The 26,746-nt window shown below is 40.0% G+C and overlaps 1 long non-coding RNA gene and 1 other non-coding gene across 2 annotated transcripts; one reads left to right on the top strand and one right to left on the bottom strand.

Moving 5' to 3' along the window:
* On the bottom strand, window positions 1-26,286 carry LOC116565549. Its single transcript, XR_004275495.1, has 3 exons — window positions 26,190-26,286; window positions 10,449-10,454; window positions 1-13 (listed from the first exon to the last, which is right to left on the bottom strand). It is a non-coding gene; the product is annotated as an uncharacterized LOC116565549 (long non-coding RNA).
* LOC116565634 lies at window positions 19,236-19,338 on the top strand. The gene has a single exon (XR_004275550.1). It is a non-coding gene; the product is annotated as a small nucleolar RNA U13 (small nucleolar RNA).
* Window positions 26,287-26,746: the final 460 nt, after the last annotated feature.

Below are 26,746 nucleotides of genomic sequence, written 5' to 3'. Positions count from 1 at the left end.
CCCTTTCCCCATTCTTCGGGGTTAGAGAGGCCAAGAACCTACAAGCTGAGTTCTCGTCCGGTAGCACTTTGGCTCTTCCCATGCCTCCATAAGAAGGAGGACATGTTGTGGAGATTAAAGATGGTTGTAAAATGAGGACCTACCCCAGCAGTCTGCACTGTTCCGTGAAGCCCTGGGTGTCTCCCAAACACTTTCTCTTCCCAGCCTGTAGACTGCCCCCTTCTCACTGTTTCTTCATGTGGCCTCTCTTCTGTGTGTGCGGAGGGAGGGGACTGTATCTGATCCTTCTACCTCTTCTTACAAAGACCTTGGTCCTGTCAGATTAGAGTACCACCCTAATGACCTCATTCAATTTTTTTTTCCTAGATGGAGTCTCACTCTATCGCCAGGCTGGAGTGCAGTGGAGTGATCTGAGCTCACTGCAACCTCCACCTCGCAGGTTCAAGCGATTCTCCTGCTCAGCCTCCAGAGTAGCTGGAATTACAGGTGCCTGCCATCACATCCAGCCAATTTTTTATTTTTTAGTAGAGATGGGCTTTTGCCATGTTGACCAGGCTGGTCTTGAACTCCTGACTTCAAGTGATCCGCTGGTCTTGGCCTCCCAAAGTGCTGGGATTACAGGCGTGAGCCACCGTGCCCGGCCTGTACTACCTTTTCTTTATCTAATCCACCACTGATGGGCACCTAGGCTGATTCCACGACTTTGCTATTGTGAGCAGTGCTGTAGTAAACATGCAGGTGCAGGTGTCTTTTTGGTAGAACGATTTCTTTTTCTTTGGGTAGATACTCAGTGGGCTAAACAAGACAGATCCCTGTCTAGATTAACAATGAACAAAAAAAAAATAAGAGACAAGTAAGCACAATCAGAAATGACAGAGATGACATAAAAACTGATCCCACAGAAATACAAAAGATCCTCAGAGACTGCTATGAGCACCTCTAGGAACACAAACTAGAAAACCTCAAGGAAATGAAAATTCCTGGAAACACGCAACCTCCCTAGACTGAACCAGGAAGATACTGAATCCTTGACCAGACCAATAACAAGTATAAAATTCAATCAGTAATTTAAACGTTACCAACCCAAAAAACCCTGGTCAAGGCAGCTTCATAGCTGAATTCTACAAGTTGTACAAAGAAGAGCAGGTAGCAGTCCTACTGAAACTATCCCCCCAAATTGAAGAGGAGGTAGACCTCCCTAACTCATTCTACAAGATCATTATCATCTTGATACCAAAATTATTAAACGTATGGAATCTCGTCACTTGGTTTGTATTTTAATATTCTGTGAGAAAATGGATGGGAAGAACACAAAGCGTTTGTGCTGCTTACGGAAACACTACGTTGTTTTCAGGAGAAGCACTTGTGTGATTGTTTGAGTTGTGAGTTGAAGTAATTGGTTTGTTTCATGGAATACCATATTCATTTTCTATTGCTACTGTAACAAACTGCCACCAACTTGGTGGCTTAAAACAAGACAAATTTATTATCTTACACTTCTGGAGGTAAGAAATCCAACGTGGGTCTCACTGGGGTAAAATCAAGGTGTCAGCAGGGCTGTGTTCCTTCTAGAGACTCGTGGGGTGGGGGGAATCCATTTTCCTGCATTTTTTATCTTCTAAAGGCCACCTGCATTCTTTGGTTCATGGACCCTTATCTTCAAAGCCAGAATCAGAGCATCTTCAGATCTCCTGCCGCTCTCTTTTACTCATAAGGATCCTGGTGACTGCAGTGGGCTAAACCAGGTAATTCAGGATAATCTTCTTAAGGGCTTTAACCGACTTACATCTGCCACGCCCCTTTTGCCATGTAAGGTAACATATTAACGTGTTCTAGATTAAAACATAGTTATTAGTCTGCTCACCACTATCCCCACTTTCACGTGAAAGAATGAATAACAAAGAGTGGTTATTCAGTCTTGGGTATTTGGCAGATATTTTCTCAAAATAAACAAAGTAAACCTTTAACTTTTAGGAAAACCTTTTTTTTTTTTTTTTTTTTTTTTGAGACAGGGTCTCACTCTGTCACCCTGGCTGGAGTGCAGTGGTGTGATCTCAACTCACTGCAACCTCTGCTTCCCGGGCTCAATCCTCCAACATCAGCCTCCCAAGTAGCTGGGACTACAGGTATGTTCCACCATGCCTGGCTAATTTCTTTTCTCTTTTTTCTTTTCTTTTCAGAGATGGGAGTTTCTTCATGTAGCCCGGGCTTGTCTCCAACTTCTGGACTCCAGGGATCTACTTGCCTCGCTCTCCCAATGCGCTGGGATTATAGGCATGAGCCGCCATGCTCGGTCAGGAATACCACTGAGAGTATTTGCTACAAAAGATAAAACTCAACTTTTCAAATTAAAATAAGAATTTTGGAAACCCTGTGTCCACCACAGTGAATTTGACAGCCTCCCAATGCTTAGACTTCTAATGAGATTCATGGTGTGATTTCTTTTAGACATTAAATAATGAAATGTGTCCACATATGGAAGATCTGAGTAGCTAAGTAAACCAATATTTTTCAAATGACCACTGCATCACGTTACAAAATCATGCATGGGTAAGAGATTACTCAGCGTGGAAGAAGGACCAATGGGTTTAAATGTAACAGAGTAGGAAAATTCATGATATGGTTTTAGACTCCGCATTGCAATCAGCCTTTAAGAAACTACCACTTGTTAAATTTTGATGCAGTATTTCAAAAGACTACTCACAATAATCAGAAAAGGCTACAAAAATACAATTCCTTTTCAAACTGTGTATCTATGTTAAGCCAGCTTTAGTTTGGATACCTTAATTTTTAAAATCATGGCAAATTGAAATGCAGAATAAAATAAGAATCCAGCTGTCATTCTATAAGTCAAATGTTAAAGATATTTGCAAAAATGAAAAACAATGTCACTCTTCTCTTTGACTTTGAGGAAATTTAGTTATTTTTATTTAAAAAATTAATTATGTTAACATGTAATAGGTTTATTATTTTTAAAGAGTAAAGTATTTTTTAATTTCTCAAGTTTTAATTTCTTATATGGTAAACATTGATAGCTATAATTCACGTAAATGAAAGCTCTTCAAAGGCTTCAATAATTTTTAAGATTGTAAAGCCAACCTGAGACCAAGTACCACTAGCCTACCCTTTGGCTACCTGGGAACAGAACTAAAGAGGTAACAGGAAGCCACAATGAACCATAATAATGTTGTCAAGTAACCCTGCAATACCATTCAGGGCATAGGCATGGGCAAGGACTTCATGACTAAAACACCAAAAGCAATGCCAGTAAAAGCCAAAATAGACAAATGGGATCTAATTAAGAGCTTCTGCTCAGAAAAACAATCATTAGAGTAAACCAGCAACCAACAGAATGGGAAAAAATTTTTGCAATCTACCCATCTGACAAAGGGCTAATATCCAGAATCTATAAAGAACGAAAACAAATTTACAAGGAAAAAACAAACAACCTTGTCAAACAGTGGGTGAAGGATATGAACAGACACTTTTCAAGAGAAGACATTTATGCAGCCAACAACCATATGAAAAAATGCTCATCATCGCTGGTCTTTAGAGAAATGCAAATCAAAACTACGTTGAGATGCTACCTCACACCAGTTAGAATGGTGATCATTAAAAAATCTGGAGACAACAGATGCTGGAGAGGCTGTGGAGAAATAGGAACCTCTTTCACACTGTTGGTGGAAGTGTAAATTAGTTCAACCATTGTGGAAGACAGTGTGGCAATTCCTCAAGGATCCAGAAATAGACATTCCATTTGACCCAGCAATCCCATTACTGGGTATATACCCAAAGGATTATAAATCATTCTATTATAAAGATACATGCACACGTATGTTTATTGCGGCACTGTTCACAATAGCAAAGACTTGGAACCAACCCAAATGCCCATCAATGATAGACTGGATAAAGAAAATGTGGCACATATACACCATGGAATACTATGCAGCCATGAAAAAGAATGAGTTCATGTTCTTTGCAGGGACATGAATGAAACTAGAAACCATCATTCTCAGCAAACTAACACAAGAACAGAACCAAACACCGCATGTTCTCACACATAAGTGGGTGTTGAACAATGAGAACACATGGACGCAGGGAGGGGAATATCACACACTGAGGCCCGTTGGAGGGTGGTGGGTTAGGGGAGGGATAGCAGGGGGTGGAGGGATTAGGGAGAGATAGCATTAGGAAAAATATCTAATGTAAATGATGGGGTGATGGGTGCAGCAAACCACCATGGCACATGTATACCTATGTAACAAACCTGCATGTTCTGCACATGTATCCCAGAACTTAAAGTATAACATATTTAAAACAAAAAGAAAAATAATAAAAATAAAAATAAAAAATTAATTTTGTTAACATGCAATGGGTTTATTATTTTAAAGGAGTAAAGTTTTTTTTAATTTCTCAGTTTTAATTTATGATGGTAAATATTGATAGCTATAACTCACATAAACAAAAGCTCTTCAAAGCCTTCAATAAGTTTTAAGACTGTAAAGCCTACCTAAGACAAAGTACCACTAGTCTACCCTTTGGCCACCAGGGAACAGAACTAAACAGGTAACAAAGAAGAGCTCAGCCACAGTGAACCCTAATCATATTGTCAAGTGACCTGAAAAATGTAATCTGAATAATCTGTTCAATGCCCTCTTCCCAGGAGGAGAGCCCCCAGCACTAAGGCAGCTTAGACGAGGTTTGGAGGATGTAAACAGGTATAATCAGGACTCTGCAGTGGGCAGCCACCCGTCAAACCCTGGGAGAGCCCACCACATGACCCATGAGGCACCAGCACTTTTGACACCTGCCACACAGAGGGCATCAGCGTTTGTTTAAGGTTAGCTAAAAAAACAAGGACAACTAATGAAGTGCAATGTTTGTCTCTTTTCCTCTCTCTAATCAAGGCTCAAACCAAATGTGAAGCTGGAGGCTTAGTAGAAGAGGGAGAATTCCAGAGGAAGACCACGTACTCCCACAGTGAGGGGCCCAAGACTGAAAGAGAAGACCAAGGCCTACCCCTCCTACATCAAGCTACAAATCTGGCTGGCAATGAAGGAGACTGAAACTTTAAAATTGGACCTCTAAATTCAATAGATCCTCGCTAACCAAAGGATCTGGACAGCTACCGAATCTATCCATGGTATCATAAGGGAATCTGCTTTAAGTGGATGGGAAGTTAAGGAACAGTCCCCAAGACCACCCTCATCTCTGGCATCAGTTGTAAGTTCAAGGATTCCCAAGACCACCTTCAGATTTGGTAACTTGCTAGAAGTCACAGAACCCACTGAAATCTGTCATACACGTGATGATGGTTAATTACAGAGACGGGATATACATTAAAATCAACCAAAAGAAGAGAGGCACGGGACAGAGTCTGGGACAGAGTCCGGGAGAGTTCCACTCATGCAGCCTCCAATTGTCCTCTCCCAGTAGAGTCGCAGACAGCATTAATTTCCCCAGAACAAGGTGGGATGATACACACTGATACCACCAACCGTGGGCGCCCTCCCCAGCCTTGGTGTCCAGAGTCTTTATTGAGGCTCTAATGTATGCATGGTAAATGCTCACATAACCAATAACACATGACCAAAGCCCCCACCTTAATCACACTTAGATGATCTAGTGTGGCCCAAGGCCTCCGGGTAAACAGAAACATTGTTATCAGCTAGACATTTCAGGGACTCAGAGAATTCCTCCCAGAAATCAGTGCAGAGGCGAGTTTTATTACTTTTACTATTATTATTATTGAGACTGGATCTCGCTCTGTCATGCGGGCTGAAGTGGCAGGGATAGCTCATAACTCACTGCAACCTCAAATTCCTGAGCTTAAAGCAACCCTCAGCCTTGGTCTCCAGAAAGTTCAATTCTTTGCTACACAGTAGAGAAGGGAGATTCGACTTAATGAAGGTAGCGGTAATGACTGGCAAAAAGTAAAACAACTTCAGGTTTGTGCTTCACCCACTGAACACGACATTCACTCTTTACCCGCCTTCTTCTTTGTGACCTAACTTCCCCCCCTGGAGCCTTGCTCGGCACTGGCCTGAGTGCCTGTGCATTAGTACAGCCTGTGCATTGGTGTAACCTACACATACACCTCCCACCTGAGAACAGAAAGCACCGACTAGTCTAGGCAGAATCAGGCAGGAATCTACGCAAAACCCCACAGCATAAAATTCCAACGTGACACCCACTCATTTTTATTAACAAACTCTTTTTAAATGGCAAACACATCAGAAAAGTTAGGAGTTTGGTATACGTCATTCCAGCTGCTGTCATTAGCTTTATCTTACTGGTCTTCATCCTGAAAGCTGGATTAAACCACTTGTTTGGGCCGGGCGCGGTGGCTCATGCCTGTAATCCCAGCACTTTGGGAGGCTGAGGCGGGCAGATCACGAGGTCAAGCGATTGAGACCACCGTGGCCAACATGGTGAAATCCCGTCTCTACTAAAAAATACACAAATTAGCTGGGCATGGTGGCGCACGCCAGTAATCCCAGCTACTCGGGAGGCTGATGCAGGAGAATGGCTTGAACCCAGGAGGCGGAGGTTGCAGTAAGCCGAGATTGAGCCACTGCACTCCAGCCTGGTGCCTGGCGACAGAGCAAGACTCTTGTCTCAAAAAAAAACAAAACAAACAAAAAAAAAACCACCACTTGTTTGTAGGAAATAGAAACTAAAATATCATGAGTCACAGACGTTTTCTCCAAGCAGGTGAGTCTTGGAAGCCACTTCTGTTGCTGACTTTTCTAAATAATAGTGTCCAAAGCTCCTGGAATTTCTGAAGAGCTACCCAGAAAAAATCTCAAGTGACAATCATTTAGTAGTGTTTGCCTGGAGCAACAAATTGAGGAAAATTCTGAGACCTTACCTGCCCTCGGCTTGAAAACGTGTGGTAATGCATTAGTAAGTTCAGTCATGGCCGCAGGAGAGGAGTAGCGTTAGCACCTTCTAGTTCTCATCCTGATATTTAACCTCACTACTTAACCTCACCTGACACTAATAAATATTTAACCTCGGGCCCGACACCTCTCTTGGGGCAGCTGGGCCACTTGCAAACCCTTAAGTTAAAATCTATGGTTCTTCATCCTTGCCCACTCACTGGCCAATCCGACCTTCCCAGCTGTTTCTCTCCAGGTGATGTTTTACTCCTAATGATCCAAAGACTATGCACCAACCTGCGAGCACCATTGGCTCTGAGGTCAAAGGTAACAATTGCTCCTTCACAGTTGTGCTTTGGGCCAGTTTCTCAGTATGTTCTGAATACGCTGACCCAGGAAAAAGAGGGCAGAAGTAGGACTTAATTTCTCCAGAGCAGCACTATGCAAGCATCTTCACCCCTAGTGAAGGAGCATCCATTTTCATCTTCAAGGTTCTGATCATACTGCCACCAGCAGCATCATAGCTAACGTTTGTGTGTTTACCATGTGCTAAACAGTGAGCTAAGTACCTTTAATGTTCATGCCAACTCTGTAAGTTACACGTGATCATCAGCCCCACTTTATAGACAAAGAAACTGAGGGATAAAACGATTTAAAAATTTGCCCAGTCAAGCGAAGTTTTATGTCGTTCACCTGAGTCCAGAGATTCAGCTTTAAATATTACCTTATATTGCTCACATCTTGCAAAAAAAAATAGCCGTGCACAGTTGTGTTCTGTGTTTAAAAATCATACAGATTACATATTCTATTCTACAATAAATCTGGGTGTGTTTTAATATAAAAATCATATTACTTCTCATACCCTGGAGTCAAGTTGATGCTCCCACAAGAGATGATGTGTTTATCCTGAGGTTTGATTTTCCCCTTGGGGTACAGGTGCACTGTGAGGAAAACAGCACCAGGCACCGGATTTTGTTCTAATGATGAATGTACTTTGTTCTAATGATAAAATGTATTTTGTTCTACCTAATGATAAAATGTGTAAAGACAGAAAGCTAATGTTATCTATTCTCCATGCATCCTTGCTACATGTGAGACTATGAACAAGAGGCCAGGAGTTCAAAGAGAAAGAATGACCAGAATATTCCACATAAAGAAAAAGAGGAATATTTTCGTTTGAATTAAAAATATGCAAGTTGAAAACATTTGAAAATTACCCCACTTCTTACTTTTATAGAGAAAACAGGACATAATCATTACTCAGTATATGGAGCCCATTAAATATAGTCCTATATAAATGATCGTGAAAGTCATTACTTTTTGAAAAGCTATAGGCTCCAGTTTTTCCATAGCCCAGACCCCAGGGCCTTTGTCCTGCCACCTTTCCTAACATCAGTGACACATGTTTTACATCTAAGTACTTAGAGGTAAAAGTTTTACTTTGTCTCAAGTCCTCATAGGCAAAAACATAGGCTTAATAGCAAGAGTGCATTGTGTTGTGGGTTACGTATAGTAATAAGCATGCAATATCACATAGCATATGTCAGCAATATATTCAATACTGAGGCCAGATTCCATAAAGGTCAGTTCTCTGCGGATAGGACTGAACTGTATCTGCCACATGAGGTAACACTGAGTACCTCCAGTTATGTGTCATCTCCTGAGGAATGAGATATTAATCTTCACTATTTGATGAGTACCCTTTTGAAATGTATATAATTGTTTAAGTTTTATTTTAGGTTCAGGGGTACATGGGCAGGTTTCTTCCATACGTGGTTGTACAGATTATTTCATCACCCAGGTATTAAGCTTAGTACCCATTAGTTATTTTTTCTGATCCTCTCACTCCACCCATCCTCCACCCTCCAAAAGGGCCTACAGTGTTTTGTTTTCCTTTGTGTGTCCATGTGTTCTCATTATTTAGCTCCCATTGATAAGTGAGAACATGTGGTATAAACCCACATTTTCTTTATCTAGTTATCAGGGATGGGCATTTAGGTTGATTCCGTGTCTTCGCTGTGATGAACGGTACTGCAATGAACATAAAAGTGTATGCGTTTTTGTAGTAGAACAATTTATATTCCTTTGGGGATATACCCAGTAATGAGATTGCTGGGTTGAATGGTATTTCTGTCTTTAGGTCTTTGAGGAAGTGCCACACCGTCTTCCACAATGGTTGAACTAATTTATACTCTAACCAACAGTGTATAAGCATTTCTTTTTCTCAACAGCCTCACCAGCATCTGTTATCTTTTGACTTTTTAATAATAGCCATCTGACTGGTATGGAATGGTATCTCATTTAGGTTTCAATTTGCATTTCTTTAATGATCAGTGACATTGAGCTTTTTTTCATTTGATTATTGGCCACATGTATGTCTTCTTTTGAAAAGTGTCTGTTCATATCCTTTGCCTACTTTTTTATGGTGTTGTTTTTTTCTTCTAAATTTGTTTAAGTTATTTATAGATGCTGGATATTAGACCTTTGTCAGATGCTGTATTAGTTTGTTCTCACACTGCTAAAAGAACTACCTGAGACTGGGTAATTTATGAAGAAAAGAGGTTTAATTGACTCACAGTTCTGCAGCCTGTACAGGAAGCATGGCTGGGGAGGCCTCAGGAAACTTACAATCATGGCGGAAGGTGAAGAGGAAAGCAGCATGTCTCACAGGGTCAAAGCAGGAGAAAGAGAGTGAAGCGGGAGGTAATACATCAAACAACCAGATCTCGTGAGAACTCTATCATGAGGTGGCACCAAGGGGACAGTGCTAAACCATCAGAAACCCTTCCATGATCCAATCACCTCCCACCAGGCCCCACCTTCAACACTGAGAATTGCAATTTGATGTGAGATTTGGGTGGGGACACAGAGCCAAACCATATCAGATGCATACTTTGAAGCAATTTTCTCCCATTCTGTAGGTTGTCTGTTTATTGATAGCTGTGTTAGCTGTGCAGAAGCTCTTTAGTTTAATTAGATCCCATTTGTAAATTTTTGCTTTTGTTGCCATTGCTTTTGATGTCTTCATCACAAAATCTTTGCCCATGCCTATGTCCTGAATGGTATTGCCTATAAAATTCTTCTAGGGATTTTATAGTTTGGAGGTTTACGTTTAAGTCTTTAATACATCTTGGATTCATTTTTGTAGATGGTGTAAGAAAGGGATCCAGTTTCAGTCTTCTGCATATGGCCAACCAGTTATCCCAGCACCATTTATTGAATGGTCTTTTTCCCATTCCTTGTTTTTGTCAGGTTTGTCAAAGTTCAGATAGTTGTAGGTGTGCAGCCTTATATTCTGGGTTCTCTATTCTATTCCATGAAATGTATATAATTAATCCCCAATATGTCATGCATGAGAAATTTGGCAATATAAATTTGAAACCTAAAAGCTGGCCTTTACTTAGCTTTAGCAGATGACAGTCTATAGGCAAAATAATCAAATAAGCCAACTAAAAAACCAGAATAGAAACTTTCTTTTCTTTTTCTATATTCAAGAGAGCAGGAATGTTGTTCCATGAACACAGGATGCATTTTAACTTCACACCAACTGCATATGATTTTACATACTCTGCTCTTATATCCAGGTAGTGAGCTGATATCAGACTTACGTAAACCTGAGGCTGAAGGGAAGAGGTCAAGCTTGTTCACATAAGAGGGAAGTAAAATGACAGCTGGAATCTCTGCTCCCAGTGCTTGAGCAACTGCAGGAGCCAGCTTGGAACACTGTCACAAAGAGAGCTGGCCACTGGCTTTTCCCAGCCACTGGTGCCATTGGTGAGTGGCTGAGGAGGAAGAGGAGCCATGAGCTCAACACTGACTAGGTGGGTCCCAGGGAACAGTGGGAAGAAGACACAGTAAGTCTTTGGGTCACAGCTCCTTTCTTTTCAGCCCCTTTATTATACCACTTTCCACTGTCAGTGACCAAGTACCACTTTATCAGTAGATGATTAAGTACCTGATACCCACCTATAATGTGGTGTATTCATTTGTGAAGGCCGGCACAAAAATGTACCAGAAGCTGCAGGGCTTAAACAATATATATTTTTTGTCTCACAGTCCTGAAGCCTGGAAGTTCAAGATCAAGGTATCAGCAGGGTATCCTGACGTTTTCTCTGAGAGAATATGTTCTATCCCCTCTCATAGCTTCCGGGAGTTTGCTGACCATTTTTGGCATCCCTTGACTTGTAGATGCATCACCCAGATCTGTCTTTATTGTCACAACATTCTCCCTGTGTGTATGTTCCCCCTCCTTAATAAGGACAGCCACCACACTAGATTAGGGCTCACCTTACTGCCTCATCTCAACTTGATCATCTGCAAAGACTCTATTTCCAAATCAGGTGGCCCCAGCTTCCCCATCACCATTTGAATCAGTTTCCTGAATTAAATTCCCTCTGTGAGGGTCTTAAAGCAGCAATACTGCAATAGCAATGAGCACACTGAGAACCACATCTTTGTCTCCATATAGACGCATTTATATGGCATGGAATACCAGGTATTCATCTCTATACTATTCTCCACTAAAAGGAGTAGGAAATCCTGAGAGATGTGACTGATTTCAGGGCTATGGAAGGGAAAGAATAAAATGAGCCTGGAATGTCTTTTGGGGCCAGAATGTAAGAAAGTACTCAAAGAATGATGGGGGCATTCAAAAGTACACAAAAGTCAGCTTGAAGGAGCTTTCACTGGCCAAATTAGGGGTCATATGAACAGCAAAATAATGACAATAAAAATTATAATCTATTGAACAAATTAAGAAACCAACAGTTTGTGCTGATATGAATAAGTGGATTAAAAGTTTGATGAGGAAAAGGATATTTACATAGTCTCAAAGTAACCTCCCTCTCAAATACTTAACTACAAAAGGAAAATGATTAACTTTGCGGTGGAGAAACCTGGGACATACCATCCTAAGAAAGTGATTATAGTGAATATCATCAGTAAGAGGACACATGAAAAGTGTTTTCCATCTAATAGAATGCATTGAAAAGAACACGGCATCCTTTCTGTGATATTCCCACCAAACACACATAACCTGAATCTAATCATGAGAAAACATCAGATAAAATCAAATAGAGGATATTCTACAAAACAAATGATATGTAACCTTTAAAAGTGACAAGGTGATGAAAGTCAAGGGAGGACTAAGGAACTCTTCAAACTGAACAAGTCTAGAGAGACACGATATCCAAAGGCAATGTATGATTCCAAACTGGATTCTTGGGTCCTTTTGTTAAAAATGATTATTGAATAGTTGAATGGAGTCTGAAGATTAGACGGTAGTGAGCTAACAATGTTAATTTCCTGATTCTAATGGCTATATCATCCTTACAAAGGATAGTACATCTGTTCATAGAAAATACGCACTGAAGTACCAGGGATGATGTGCAGCAAGCCGGCAACACCCTCTCTGTACTATACCTGCGTCTTTTATATACAGTTTGTGATTGTTTTAAATTTTTTAAAAATTCCTCTGTTGAAAACTTTAAATGGTTTCTGTTTTCCCGTTACACCTGACAGATATATCCTTATCTTCTAGGTGGTAAGCTCTTACAGGCAGAGAGCTCCTTTATAGCTTCCACAACACAAGCCCACTGGCAGGCACATAGTTAATATTAAATCTATATTTGTTGATTTGATCAATGTTAAGGACTCATTAGTCCATGTTAGTGAATTAGTAAACTTTGATTAACCAAGCTAGTTAGTCCGACTGACTAAATTGGTCCTAAGGCCCCATGGTCATCAGTCCAACCCTATGGGCTATGGTCATACACTGACTGCTGGGCTTCACTTTAACCCCAGACTGAGCTTGCATTTGCATCGGGTACTAGGACCTTTATTTCGATCATCAAGTTGTCTTTTAGCCTTCTCAGCTATCTTACGAGATAGGCAAGGTGAGTGTTTCATTTCTGTGATAGATAAGGATACAGGCACTCAAAGATTGAGCCAAAATCACCCAGTAATAAGTGGTAGAGCAGTCATTTGAACTCAACTCTCTGACCCCAAATCTTCCACACACACCTCTGGGCCTGGGAGAAACTGGGAAGAGTGTACACTGTAAGATGACTCACCTAACCAGTTGTTTCAAAAAATATATGAGTGGCTAAGGTATCAACAGCATCATCTCCATCTATGAAGGGCCAAATATTTAAATAATAATGGCTACATTTTAAAGTGAGCTTCCTTCCTCTTTAATACAAAATTTGACTAGCATCTTAGCACACAGACTTAAACACCCCCACAACAGTATAGATAATAACACTTTTATATCTAACTGCACTATAAAATCTAGGCATCAGAAATTTGGGGCACACAAATCCGATCAGTGATTTCCCAGATGCATAACAGGCATTTTGCTAATGAATATTCTATACATTAATAGTGAATAAATCAAGAAATGCAAACATTAAGATTGATGGTAAAGGGCGTTAGCTATGTATTTACATTTTTAAAAAGCATGCATAGGTACAAATATTTAGACTAAATCAGGTTCTATTTTACATTTTGTGCTTTCCAAAAATTTCAGTGTCTTATTTGCTTTTTGACTATCATATTCCCAACACTAATTAATGTAGGTAATTTATCAACTTAATATTTAATTAATCCAATAAATCAATCGAAAAGAGTAATAAACTAAAATGTCGAGTCGAACTGTATATAATAGTAAATTTTTATTTCATATACTTTTCTTTATGTTTACATTTGGAAATCAATACTGATTCAGATTAGTGGACATTCCAACAAGAAATCTGAAAGCAGAATTGTTGAAGTTGTTACATTTATATTTAGTATGATCGCTAATAACTTAACTCTAAAAAAGCTATTCAAGGATGTAGGCTATAGGCCTCCAAATGCAGACTTCAGAAAAAGAAAAATGAGTCCTGCTTAGCAAGAGTAAGTAACCGAAGCACTGATCTCATCCTTTTACCTGTTCTTTCAAGTTAAATTAAGGCAATTCCCAAGGATATGCAAGCCTGACTCCAGACCTCTCTGATATATAATATAAGCTGGCCCAGCAGAGAAATCCTATGGCATCAAATCTGGAGACTTGAAAGTAGAAGAAGGAAAGAGAATGCGGAAGGGGAGTGCCTTTTACCCTCAGGGTAGGGGTAGGAAGCAGAAGGGCAGATTCCAAAAATCAGATTGCCAGTTACATTGGAAGCCAGAGTTCAAACAATGGCCCTAGATGAAGAGCAGAAACCGTGAGTGGAATTAACATAGAGTCAAGGCACCAGGAAAAAAAAGCACTAGTTACTAGGGAAAGGCCTAGTGGGAGTTAGGGCATTGATGCCAACCTACAAGCTGTCCACTGGAGAGATTTTCCCAGAGGAAGACTGAAGCCTGGGGGAGACAGAAAAATGATACTCCCATAAATAATTTGGAACATATATACAATATATATATCAAAAACAAAGGTAATGAATACCAGAGGCTGGAAGGGGGAGTAGCTGGGGAAAAGGGAGGCATTGATCAATGGGTTTGAAGTTTCAGTTGGGTAGAAGGATTAAGTGTCCTGGTGTTCTATTGCACAGCAAGGTCACTGGAGTTAATGATAATGTATTATATATTTCACAATAGCTAAAAGAGAGGATTTTAAATGTTTTCACCACAAAGAAATGATACATATTTGAGGTAATGAATATGCTAATTAGCCTGAATTGATCATTCCACAATGTATACATATCTCAAAACATCACATTGTACCCCAATAATATATACAATTATTACTTGTCAATTAACAATAAAACTATAAAAAAGCAAGAGTAATTAACAAAAAAAAAAATTAACAAAAAAACTACCAAGTTCAACTACGCCCTGAGCTCCCAGTCCCCATTAACAGATGAGGCCACCTAGGGCTCAGAATGTAAAAGGACTTGCCCAAGGACACACTGCTACCAACCAGCAGAGCCAGGACTAGTACAATCGTTGTTAATGTCCCACCCCCCAGTCTGGGACTTTTTCTGCTTTCCTATATTTTCCATAATTTAAATTTAAATACTGATATGGTGTCATGTAGGGGTTAGCAAACTTTTCCTGTAAAGGACAAGACAGTAAATAGTTTAGGCTTTTCAGACCATATGGTTGCATGGTCTCAACTACTTAATTCTACCATTGTAGCATGAGAGCAGCCATAGGCAAAACATGAGCAAATGCGTGTGGCTGTGTTGAAATAAAACTTTATTTGTAAAAACAGGTAGCAAACTGGGTTTTGTCTGTGGGCAGCAGTTTGATGATGCCTGGTCTACAGAAAAAGAACTGTACTTTCTCAGACTTCAGATTCACTGCCTTCATGTATTACTCAGGCTATGGCATGGGTGAGTGTGAAAGAATGAGGTGCATCTTGACCCATCCCCAAAGCTCCTAGACAAGTTAGAAAACCCTTCCCAACCAATGACGTAAATCATTAAAGTCACATATACACACACCCCAGAGAGAGAAGGGGTGAAAGAGTGGGGAGACAGGCTAATGGGTGAACATTTTGGTAGCTAATCAGCTGCCTCTTTTTCTTCTTAGCTATTTAATTAATGAGATCAAGTCAAGCGGCCAAGCTCTCTGCTGCTCTCTGGTGGTAACAGGACACTGTTAGAAGCTATTCCAGACAAGTTGAATACCGTAGAATTTAGCAACGGAGTTCACAAAGTGCTTTGGGACACTAAAGAACTAAATGAATGAGACAGAGTATTTTCAAACTTACTGTACAACATCATAATCAAATCCCTGAAATATTTCTATGAGTGATTTTCCTTCATCCGAAATCCTCATTTCTTTTTCTATCAGGCCCAAGAATCAGTTTTTCTGACACCCGAGGTTTCCATTATTTTTCTTTCGCTAAAGCGGAAGCATCACAATTAATAAACATGGCTCAGAAAAAGCTTTAATTCTTCCAGAACTTTGGGATGAGGCACAAAAAGGTGTAGCAGAGAGTCAAAGGACATTAAGCGTCTATCTGGCAACTAGCTGACAGCAAAGGGGCTTTGAATGCAAATGACAATTTCAACTCGTGCGTAGAGCTAAACGTCAGCAGATTTTACTTCTCATTGGTGCTGGTTTTTTCTAGTGCCTTAATCACAACAGAGAAGCTGAGAACACCATCTTCAGTTTTCTCGTCACTTGGCAACTCTGCGACAGGCACAGGTTGACATTTTATACCAGGAGACTGATCAGACCATTATTTTTGTGACTCAAGCCAAACATGGGTGGGGAGATTCCAAAATCCAGAGGTAAGGAAGAATAGGAACAAATGAGCTTGAATCTTCTATGGGCCCAGGGGCCATGCCGCTCTTACCCACTGTGGTTAATACATTCCAGCTCCTGGAACAGAGACTTATACATTGTAGGGACTAATATGCTTTTACTAAGTGAGTGAGGAAATAATTGAATGAGTAATAAATAGTGTTTATGAGAGTTGTTTATAGGTTAGATAGCACCCTATAAGTAATCATTGCATTCACATTAGAAGTAGTAAAGAGGTAAATTACAAAGCAAGAGATAATGGCAGAAAACGGCACGTCTAACATGGAAAGAAGTTCTTTCCAAACCCACAATTTCTTGTCTCCTTTCTCAATATCACAGCATCAAAAACGGCATTGGAAGGGATTTTTAACACTTCCATTGTGCAAACTTCCACTAACACTCTTTATTGAGAGTTTCCACAATATTCCCACCAAATGGTAGTCACCCAGCCTCTGCTCAAAAGCTCCCAGGGACCGGAACTCAATGTCTGCAAAGACACTTTGTATTTTTGATGGAGAGGGGAAGTTGGATCAGTAGCTAAGTGTAGAAAAAGGAGATTCCAGAGTCATGCTGTTCAATGAGTCACCACGACCCACCCGTGACAATAGAGTACTTGACATGTGACTAGTCCAAACTAGTGCTGTGGTTTTGAAAACTTAATACAAAAAAAGGGATGTAGGGTTTCATTAGTTTCTTATAATGATTACATTGTGAAATCATAGTATCTTGTATCCACTAAGATAAATAAAATATATTATTAAAATTCATTACACTTATTTCTGTTTACCATTTTAATGTGGTTACTAGAACATTTAAAAGTACATATATGGCTCACGTATTTCTACTGGATGGCACGGGTCAAGAGAATGCATTTTGTCTTTCATTTCAGCAAAACAAATAAAATGTCTTTAGGAGACACTAATATGGAAACTCTGGTAGACTTTGAGTATGGAATTCAAAATCCTTACTCAGTAATTTGAATCCTGTTCCCTCTTTTATGGTGTTTGTGTCTGTATTTGTTTCCTTGGCTGTGAAATGGATAAAATATTTTCTTCTTCTCCCGATCTCTACAGAGTCATAGGCTCATCATGAGCCTCTCATATTGACAGTCTCCTGTTGTCCTGGAAACAGTGCAGAAGGAGAGCTGCCTCAACTCAGTGAAAAGAGGGATTCTCTAACAGAGCTCTCCAGAGTGAGAATGATCAGCTTGACTGAACCCTACCCCAGAAGGTGAATGCTACATTTTATATATCTGAAGTATCATCACAGCTAAAAATAGGAAAGGAAGAAAATGTTCTCAGAAGCTCTCTGATAACAAAAACAAAAAATCTTAACCAGTCATTATAAAAGTGTACTATTATTTTATCGAATTGCTATGGCCTACATATATAAATCGCAAGGAATCATTATTGAATGGAAAGTACCTATGACATTTAAGATAAGTATAATCCTTAAGTAAGACAGTAACAATCCTAGTCTTAAAAATTCATTTGAGTATCATTTGACATTGTACCTGCACTTTAAAAGTTTGAGCCTTTTTAACTGGTTTGCTGAACACTCTTGAGACAGTAGGTAAAACATAAAATTTCACTTTACTTATTTTGCTCCGTGTCATGAATGTGTGCAGTCCCCGTGAGCATCTCCCACTAGCTAGAGAGAAAGCATCCCCTCCTTACACATATCCCACACCATTCACACACACACACACATACACACACACACACACACACACACACACACAAAGGCTAATTGCTCAACTCTAAGGATTTCCTACCTCCTCCAGTATTCAGACCAAAGAGATTTGGGTTGCGGTTGGAAGAGTCTGTATTGATTTGGGCAGTCAGATCTGTCCCCTCTTCCAAAGCCCTGAGGGTTATCTTCTCCAGAGCTGTGCTTTCACAAGCCCTAGAAGGTATCTGCTCCAAAGCACAACAGAATTTGGCAACGGATGTATTCAAACTGTCAACTGTGAAAAATGCTTGTAGGCACCACTTGAATTGCCATGTGACCCTAACACAGCAAATAACATAGGAAATGTAAAAATGCATTTTCTGACATGTACAGCAATTAAACTTAAGTTCAGTAACAAAGTGATTACAGGTGATTGCAACTGTCTTTACAGGCTTTCAAGATCAGAAAAAACTGTCTTACCTATTTGAACATAATATTCCTTTTGACAGCAATAAAATTAAAGAAATTCTCTAAGTTCCTTCTAACTAAAATTTAGGTTGCTAAGTTATTTCGTGCAGACTTTCAAAGGGTAAGAATTTTCTTATCTTTAAGAATCTTTTCTTAAGGGTATTTCTTTCTGTGTTAGGTGGAGAGTTTGATTGAACTGCTGAGGTAAGCACTGTTCTGCCAGTTTTAGGCCTAGGCACTCCAGGATACCTAGATGGATTTCCTAAAGAAAGAGCAAACAATTCATTCTTTTATATTAGTGGTGAAATACAGCAAAGAGGAGTCTCTGCCAGTCACATGACCAAGTTCGCTGCTCACCAGTAATCACAGTAGAAGTAGAGACCTCTCCTCATTCTGTTTTATCAGAATTTGGCCCAACATAATTGAATGATTTTTAAAAGTTTGAAATAATGGAGCCCGTTGGTTCTCAAACTTAGCAAGCAACAGAATTACATGGAAGACATATTAAAACACATAGTTTGACCCCATCCTCTAGCTTCTGATGCAGCCGGTCTGGGGGACATCTGAGATGTGCCCTTCAGGCGTGGACCCAGACAATGCTGATGCTGCTGGTCCTGGGATCCCACTTGGAGAGCCACGAATCTAGATACAGATAATTCCAATGAAGAATTGCAGAGAGAAATGTGAGCAAGAGCTGTTCTTTGAGAATTCTGATTGAGGACTCCTTTCCAAAATCAGATTTAAACAACTTATTGAGATCATTCTGCAAACTATTAAAATACAAAGCGAGACTCTGTCTTAAAAAAATATAGCCCAGAAAGATGGTTTTTCTATGCCTGATTAAATGAAGAACTTGCTAATGTGGAGCGTGACATTTGATTTAAAATAGAGCCGTTATGCAAGGTGATCATTTCCAGCAGCGAAAGCCCTAGAAAAACACACTGTATTCCTCAAGTTTTAATCAGTGTAAAAAAATGCTCAATCTTTTTGTAGTTCATAAGCATAATGACTGGGTTTTTATATGCATGGGTGAAATGTGCTTCTTTCAAACATGTTACAATGTCAGCACATCACCCACCCGAAATGAAAATAATAAAGTAAAATATTCTTTCATCTTTCAGTGGCTCTTTTTGTTCCCATAATATATATCTTAATGCTTAAGTACATTTAGCTTCAAGTATCTTTATTTTTTCTTTTTTATAGCTTAATCAGTTCCCATGCTTCAAGTAACTTTAAAAGAATAATTCTGCAATACTCAAATGTATCTACGATTTATATTTGAAATCTGGCTCACCTTGAAAATCTAATGATCTTCTAAATTATCTCAGTTTTTGCAGTGGTAGTTAGGACTAGGACTTATAACTTTTAAAAGACTGGATATTCAAGTTTTTAAATCTTAACTACCACTAAAACATTTACACAGGTCCCCAGCGAATATTAATGTGACTAAGGTCATCAAATGAAGCTCTGGTTAAGGCTTGAGCAATCTTTCTACAATGGGATTTGGAACATAGCTTTCAGAATACTTGGCCAAGTTCTTCCTGCCAGAAAAACATATTCCCTCATCATCCAGCTCTTCTATTCTCACAGAGCCCCAAAGAGGCTAGATCAAATAGAACACAGTGATGCCTCAGCCACGTACCTGAAGAGAACATATTTTATTCTTCCTAAAGTTAAACGACCTAACATCAAGGGCTTACTTGATGTCTCCTGTAGGTGAGAAAAACTGAAGAGGGTCAAGGGTAGAAAGAATGCCCTTGGCAACTCTGCCTAGCCACTTGCCTCTACAGGATGCACCTGCCCAGCTTCTAGCCATGTGAAGACGAAATATTTCTGACTCTATCTCTTTTAAGGTATGACTTAATAATAAGGTGAATTGAGCATGTTCCCAAAATTTTTGCAAATAAGGTATGAATTTTGTTAAGGAAATAAAAATGGGGTGGTGGAATAGACCTATGAGCTTTCTCGACAGCAAATTGAAAGTCAAGAATGTGATGTGGTGGTCCCTAAAAGTGAACACTTTCCAGGTAAAGAGATGCCACACACATTTCACTCAGTAGCAGACAGACCACTTCCAGAATGCTGTATTGATTCTGTAGAGATCTTAGAAGGCTCATCAACAAGCAGGAGAGGCTTCAGAGATGGCTAGGATGGTAAAGGGTCTGAAAAATATGTCTTTTGGGGAACATTGGAAATAGAGTGAATGACTAGAGAAGTGCTGGATGTCTAGAGAAGTCACAGGTGAGGGCCATATAGACACACGAATGTTCTCTTGAAATATTTGAAGAGCTGTCAAGAAAGAGAGAACTTGAACTTCTTTTTCTTAGCAAATGGCAGAATAGAAGCACATGAGAGTATCAGGAAGGCTAAGAACACAGTTTTGAAGTCAGACTATGGATTTACGACTTTGTTCCAGCCATCGTTGGATATATAAATTTGTCAAACTATTTTACTTCTGTGAGCCACAGTTGTTCATGAGAAAAAAATGAATATTAGAAGTACCTATCCTGAGGTGAGGACGAAATGAGATGACAGATAATGATAGACTCAGAACAACCATTTGCATCAGATAACCATTTGTCAGATAACCATTTGCATCAATTTATTTAATAGAGATGCCTAAAAATGCATTGAGCCACTTCCAGAAGGAAATCTAGCAAAGACTGAAGGACCATCAGTCAGGGATGCTATAGTGAGCATCCTGCATTGGAAGAACTAGGTAAGCTGTAAGGACCCTCTCAACTCAGAACTTCTTCACTAGTGTTAACTAGTGCTTAACTCTCTCCTCCCTGTGCTCATAGCACTTCGTTCAACCATCAGTGCAGGATTTATCACACTTTCTCATTAGTAGTTATGAACACGTCTGTCTCCCACCTACTTGGTGAGTTCTTCAAGGTCAGACTATGCTTTATCCATCTTTCTTCCCCATGCATCTTGCCTAGTGCCTGGCATACAGCAGCCTTTCAATAAATGCTTGTTGAAGAAAGAAGATGCTCAGGGCTCAGGGCCAATATGGGCTCCTGGCTGTTTCTCTGTGTGGCAATTCCTCCAGGAAAGGGCCCAGCTCATATTCAACCCAGGAAGCGTTCAAATTCTTGTGATTATGCTAGAAGTATGACTTGGTGGACATTACTTTTCTAGGTGAATAAAGCATTCTAATTGCACAGCATTGAGTACGTTGTGAATTTATGAAGTTTGGACCAATTCCTGCTCCTCTACATGGGAAGCTGCCTCCTGGACATGGGCTGTGGCTTTTTGAGGTGATGCACACACACTCTGGCATCCTGTTCTCCAGCTGAAGTGGTTCAGTCCACACTCACGGAAATCCTTATGGACATGTTCCTTTTTCTGTACTAGAAGTTCTTAAAAGTGGTAAGAGGCTTAATATTGCAGTCCAACTATAATATTCAAAATTAAAACCATCCCTGGCCATCTATCAGAAAACTCTGTTTGCATGATTACTAACTCTGATTCTTGTAGTGCCTAACTTCTTCTCTGGATAAAACTGACATCTTTCAGATCCTCAGACTTATAGATCTTTTTTTTTTTTTAACAGTTTACATGAAGGCAATTTATTTGACTTATAGATCTTTAATGTTTGCTCAAGTACTTACCAAAATATTATCTTTCCTTCAGCCACTCAATAAATACTTGATGGCCGGGCGTGGTGGCTCACGCCTGTAATCCCAGCACTTTGGGAGGCCGAGGTGGGTGGATCATGAGGTCAAGAGATCGAGACCATCCTGGCCATGATGAAACCTCCTACTAAAAATACAAAAGTTAGCTGGGTGTGGTGGCACGCACCTGTAGTCTCAGCTACTCGGGAGGCTGAGGCAGAAGAATCGCTTGAACCCAGGAGGCGGAGGTTGCAGTGAGCCGAGATTGCACCACTGCACTCCAGCCTGGGTGACAGAGCAAGACTCCATCTCAAAAAAATTAAAATAAAATAAAAGAAAGACTTGATGCGTAACTAAGAAGCATCCTAATGGCATGACAGCTTCCAAACTTGCTTAAATTATAACCATGGAGGAGCTTATGTACTCAGAGAAAGTGGTTTAACTGTCATTCAGTGGAAGAAAAACATTCTAATATTTTATACACTGAATTAAACCTGTTCTTTAAGAACCAAAACTCCCCAAACTCCCTAAAAACTCAGAATGGGAAATGAATAAAAGTAACAGATGAACTGCCTGCGCTGGTAACCCACAGCGTATTGCCTTGTGATTCTAAACAAACCGACGGTGGGCCTGCTCCAACACCACGTGCTCCCCTGTGCTGGAATGTAATGAAGGGAAAGTCTGCAAGGAAAGCCAATCGTGGCAAAACCTCTTTGTTCTCTCACATATTCCAAAGATGTGAGGCTCAGGGAGCACTCATGTCCCCAGCCCTGGGCATGACTAAACCTGACTTTTACAAAAGTCAGAACAATTTCCCTTCTGTTTCCAACGTGCTTGCAGCACTGAGAGCCTACCCAAACTGCAAACACAAGGAAGCACATGTTTTCCATCAGGACCAGCTTCTTCAGTCATAATTGGTTGTTATTTTCTGCCATTCTTAAAGCTCATTCTCTTTCTATTAATGTGTATGAGGTTTTTGCTGGGAAAAAGAAAAAAAAAGTCTTTTCCTGTGCAGCATTCATCCATACAACTTTCTTTTTTTTTTTTAATTGCATTTTAGGTTTTGGGGTACATATGAAGAACATGCAAGATTGTTGCATAGGTACACACATGGCAGTGTGATTTGCTGCCTTCCTCCCCTTCGCATGTATCTGGCGTTTCTCCCCATGCTATCTCTCCCCAACTCCCCACCCCCCACTGTCCCTCCCCTATTTCCCCCCACAGATCCCAGTGTGTAGTGCTCCCCTCCCTGTGTCCATGTGTTCTCATTGTTCAACACTTGCCTATGAGTGAGAACATGTGGTGTTTGATTTTCTGCTCTTGTGTCAGTTTGCTGAGAATGATGGTTTCCAGGTTCATCCACATCCATACGACTTTCTAATTGTATCATTTGTTTTCATTCTTTATGTGATTTATGTCCTAACTAGTACATTCTCTACCCCTAGTTTAGATATCTATATACAATCCATTACCTTTGGCCAGTGATGATCAAAAGGACTTTTAATCACTTTTCTGAAAATTAGCAAAAAAAAAAAAAGAGTGAGAAAATTTAAGACATAATGGCAATCACCCTAGTACCTATGGATTCTTGTTATGATTTATTACTTATTATTGTGATATATGCAGTGAATCGTTTGTAGATTTAACGGTTTTGTACTCCTGTTCCTCAATGCAGTGAATTTAGGGTTGGGTTAGTTCACAGTAATTTTTGCAAAACTAAGACTTCTTAGACAATATTGTTAAGGGATTATCTTGTATGCAGAGTTCATCAGTCAGGGCCACTTGGCTAAACAAATTTGACGTTTGTAGTGACCTAAGAAAAAGCCTGAATAAACTTTACACCTCACGGAGATTAAAGGGGAAGGACTTAAAATAAATGTTACCCAAAAAGCCAGATGAAGTGCATTTCTCAGCAGGGTGAGGAGAACACGGGGACTGCAGGATATCTGAAGATCAATTAAGAAACACCATCCTTGTTCCAACTGAACACAGTCATACCAGTGTTCTGCTTACATATGCAAGGAAGAATAAAACTGAAAGGAAAGATGACTGTCAGAGAGGTATGTGCTCTACAGTCACCAAAATGATACCAAGAATTTTCACAGCCAGCCATTCATCTGGCAGAGAGTGACCTTGAATACAGAAAAGCAGGCTGAACCCAGCATGATGCAGAATTTGTAACAGTACTCATAAATGTCCATGAGTAAAACACAAGTCACTCCAACCGTGGTAAACCCACACTAATAAAGGTAACTTTCACAAAACCCTGTATAGCCAAAACGTTAAGATCCCCAGCCACGCTGCAGGATGATAAAGATCTTTCTGTTTACATGGCCAAAACTGGGCCTGCAATTACATAATATGGCTCCCCTGGAAGGAAGAGGCTCCTTGTAGAAGGTGTTGCCACAACTCCCTTAAGAAGGATCAATTTCATGATAGTAGAAATTAGTGCCACTGTGAAGATACTGATGAGATAATCCAGCTACAGAAACTGATAACAAATTCCCTGGGTATTCTAGAAGGACCTCCAAATATATAAAAGAAGGAAATGGTATCAACCCATGAGAATCAAACTTTTTCTTCAACCCATGTCATTTTTTTTTAAGGAACAAAAAGATTGAAGCAAAGCCTGAATAACAACTGTATACTCAGAGGACCCCCACTGGTTATACTATCAGCAAATAATGATGGTAAACAAGACTGAGGGAACAAGGTGTGCTCTGGCAATGCGGTCCTTAGGTAATAGACATTCTCAGTACACCAAATCTAGATTGTTCTTCTTGGAATCTGCAAACCCCGATCATGCCCAAGTACATCAACAAATACAGGACACTATATTGAACAAAAATATTTCTAATTCTGTGAAGAGCATTCCTAGTTAAGGAATGCTTCACTTACAAATTCTTATTGTCCCTTAAATAAATTTCATTGCTTTATAGAGACCTTACTTTCTAGGATTCCAGATCTGCTAATGATGTAATGAATAGTAATAATTATAACACAGCATTTGTAGTTTGTGTTACAATTTTTCATAAATACTATCTCATTCAATATCTTTGAGGTTGGACTTACTATTTTTTTTAAGATAGAGATGGAGTCTCGCTCCATCACTAGGCTAGAGTGCAGTGGCATGACCGTAACTCACTGCACCCTCAAACGTGTGGGCTCAAGCAATCCTCCTGCCTTAGCTTCCTGAGTAGCTAGAACTATCTGCCTGCACCACCACACCTGGCTAATTTATTTTAAAAATTTGTAGAGACAGGGTCTCATGATGTTGCCCAGGCTTGTCTTGAACTCCTGGCCTGAAGCGATCCTCCTGCCTTGGCCTCCTAAAGTGTTGAGATTACAGCATGAGCCACACATCTGGCCAGGACTTATTATTTCCAATTAAAAGATGAGAACGTTGAGGCTAAGAGGGGTAAATTGTCTTCCCCAATATGACATAGTCTATGAAAAAACCAGATTTGGATTCCTATCTGCTCAGAATATTTTTGCCTTTTTTCTATACCATATTATGTCTGACCCATAATGAGATGGATCAAAGGGTTTAAAAAGAACAATTTAGAAGCAGCCATGCAATGTTTCAAAACACAGGTGAAAGCAAAAGATATATAAAACCATAGCTATGCAACTTGTATTTTCCTTCCACAAAAGGCAACTACTGCTGAATCTTCGTCACCTACAGGAAAGGCTATCCTTGGCAGGCCCTCGTCTAAAGACAATCTCCAAAATGTCAAGTAGGCTTTACTTCAATTTTGAGCTAGCACATTAGCATAAATATACATTTCTGGTTTTGGAACTGAGCTTAGCCATAAAATACCAGCTGTCACAGAGCAATCTGTGTTTACTACTCATATCTTATGTCCCGTAGAAGAAGGCTTCACATCAGATTAACAAGAAGCTTCAGGGGTCACTATAAAAGGTAAGAATTTCCAAAATAATTCTAATATCAAGCCTTGACAGCTTGTTCTATCATCAAGCTATTGATAAACCTTTTTTCCAAATATAAGCCGTTTTAGTGACTTTGGTTACTTTTGTTACTGCGTAGGTTGCCCTGGATTCTTTAATTCAGGGCCCACGACATCCTGCTTATAGGTAGAATTGCTTGCTGATGCTGCTAACATTGCCAAGGTATAGCCTTTTGTGGAGATTCATGTAAGAAACACTATCCAACTCACCTTTGCAAGCCGATCAAATCACTGGCTGATTTTTTCATATCTTAAGCTGGGTGTGGATGGAGGAGTCTGGAAGAAAATGTGATGGACAAATTAAAGTTTTCACAAATGGTGAGCATTAACCACCTATCCATAGAGGGTACCTTCCCCTCAAGTCCCCGAAGTCCATTGTGTCATTCTTATGCCTTTGTGTCCTCATATCTTAGCTCCCACATAACAGTGAGAACATACGATGTTTGGTTTTCCGTTCCTGAGTTACTGCCCTTAGAATAATAGTCTCCAGTCTCATCCAGGTTGCTGAAAATGCCATTCATTCATTCCTTTTTTTTTCTTTTTTTTTTTATTGCATTTTAGGTTTTGGGGTACATGTGAAGAACACGCAAGATAGTTGCATAGGTACAAACATGGCAGTGTGATTTGCTGCCTTCCTCCCCTTCACCTATATCTGGCATTTCTCCCCTTGCTATCTCTCCCCAACTCCCCACCCCCCCATCCCTCCCCCATTTCCCCCCAACAGACCCCAGTGTATAGTGCTCCCCTCCCTGTGTCCACGTGTTCTCATTGTTCAACACCCGCCTATGAGTGAGAACATGCAGTGTTTGATTTTTTGTTCTTGTGTCAGTTTGCTGAGAATGATGGTTTCCAGGTTCATCCATGTCCCTACAAAGGACACGAACTCATTGTTTTTGATGGCTGCATA

Source organism: Sapajus apella, unplaced genomic scaffold, assembly GCF_009761245.1.
Source record: "Sapajus apella isolate SASKATOON/1434 unplaced genomic scaffold, GSC_monkey_1.0 scaffold40, whole genome shotgun sequence".
Classification (NCBI taxonomy): Eukaryota; Metazoa; Chordata; class Mammalia; order Primates; family Cebidae; genus Sapajus; species Sapajus apella.
The sequence above is the reverse complement of the archived record's forward strand: the minus strand, read 5'-3'. Positions and strand labels throughout refer to the sequence as shown.